Here is a 1,439-nt window from a genome sequence, read left to right on the forward strand (position 1 = left end):
ATTTGTTTTTCTATGTTTTGAATGCTAGCTTGTTGATTCCTAAAATTAGATTCTAATTGTAGAAATCTTTCCGAGTTTTTCTTATCAGTGTCAGAGACGAGGCGAGATATAGTATCTTCGAGCCTTTCTCGTCCACCTTGTTGTTGAGTGAAATTTTGTGACTCATTTCTTGATTGCTGAAAGTTTGTTCGTTGGGTTTGTTGGTTACTACTATTGCCGGGTTCCCTCCAACCAAGGTTTGGGTGGTTTCGCCACCCTTGGTTGTAAGTTCCCGTTGGGGGACCCGACGGCCTAGGTCTATTATCAATGTAGTTTACCATTTCTTGTTGATCGTCTGTTTCTTTCATGCAACTCCAATTTTCATGTGACCCACCGCACCCTTCGCAAGCCATAACCGAGACCGTTTTTGTCATTTCTAATTTTTTTATTTTTGAAGAAAGGGCCTCGATTTGGGCTTGTAAAGAAGTGCTTTCGTCGACCTTATGGGCGCCCGGGGCGATAGACTTATTTCCCCGGGGGGTGTGCCATTGAAAATTGGTTTGAGCAATTTCCTCAATCTGATTATATATTTCGTGTGGGCGTCGATTACCTAAAAGTCCCCCGGAGCTAGAATCAAGTGTTTGCCTAGTGTGTGGCAACAATCCATTGTAGAAAGTGGATACTTGTTGCCATATTGCGAGGCCGTGATGGGGGCACTTGCGTAATAGCTCCTTGAACCTTTCCCAAGTTTCATATAAGGATTCCCCATCCTCTTGTGAGTATGTATTAATTTCAGCCATTAATTTAGCAGTTTTAGCGGGAGGGAAATACTTATATAGAAATTTTTGGGCTAGTTCATCCCAGGTGTTTACCGATCCAGCTGGGAGGGCGTTGAGCCAAGCTTTCGCTCGGTCTTTTAGTGAGAATGGAAACATACGGAGGCGGATGGCGTTGTTTGATGCTCCATTGATCCGAAAGGTATCACATATTTCCAAGAAATTAGTTATATGTAGATGGGGATCCTCGTCCGCAAGCCCGTGGAAGGTTGCGGAGTTTTGGAGCATTTGTATCAAATGCGGTCGAAGTTCGAAGTTATTGGCTTCGACATTCGGAGCATTGATAGCGGCGCCTAGATTACCTACGGTGGGCCGTAGATAATCCATAAGGGTACGTTGGTCCGCCATTGGAGGTGGATCACCCGAAACCTTCTCTTGGTTTTTGGCTTTTATCCTTTTTCTGAGAAAGCGTTCGGGTTCTTCTAGCGGTTCTTTTATGTCTTTATTGGAACTGGAGCTCATACACTATGTGAGGATGGCGTCGGGTTCCAAGTCCTGCAATAAAAACAGAAAAGAATGTTGGTCAGAAGGTTCACCACGGCCCCGTGTTGAGCGAACACGGCCCCGTGGTCGGAATTGCAGTGATTGTTTTTCAGATCCCAGTTACTGGAAAGTGGACACGGC

General features: G+C 45.0%; 1 non-coding gene across 1 annotated transcript; it reads left to right on the forward strand.

Annotated features, from left to right (window-relative positions):
• The first annotated feature begins 678 nt into the window (after positions 1–678).
• LOC118479962 lies at positions 679–785 on the forward strand. Its single transcript, XR_004861604.1, has one exon. It is a non-coding gene; the product is annotated as a small nucleolar RNA R71 (small nucleolar RNA).
• The last annotated feature ends 654 nt before the right edge of the window (positions 786–1,439 follow it).

This window comes from Helianthus annuus, chromosome 6 (assembly GCF_002127325.2).
Source record: "Helianthus annuus cultivar XRQ/B chromosome 6, HanXRQr2.0-SUNRISE, whole genome shotgun sequence".
NCBI classification, from domain to species: Eukaryota; Viridiplantae; Streptophyta; class Magnoliopsida; order Asterales; family Asteraceae; genus Helianthus; species Helianthus annuus.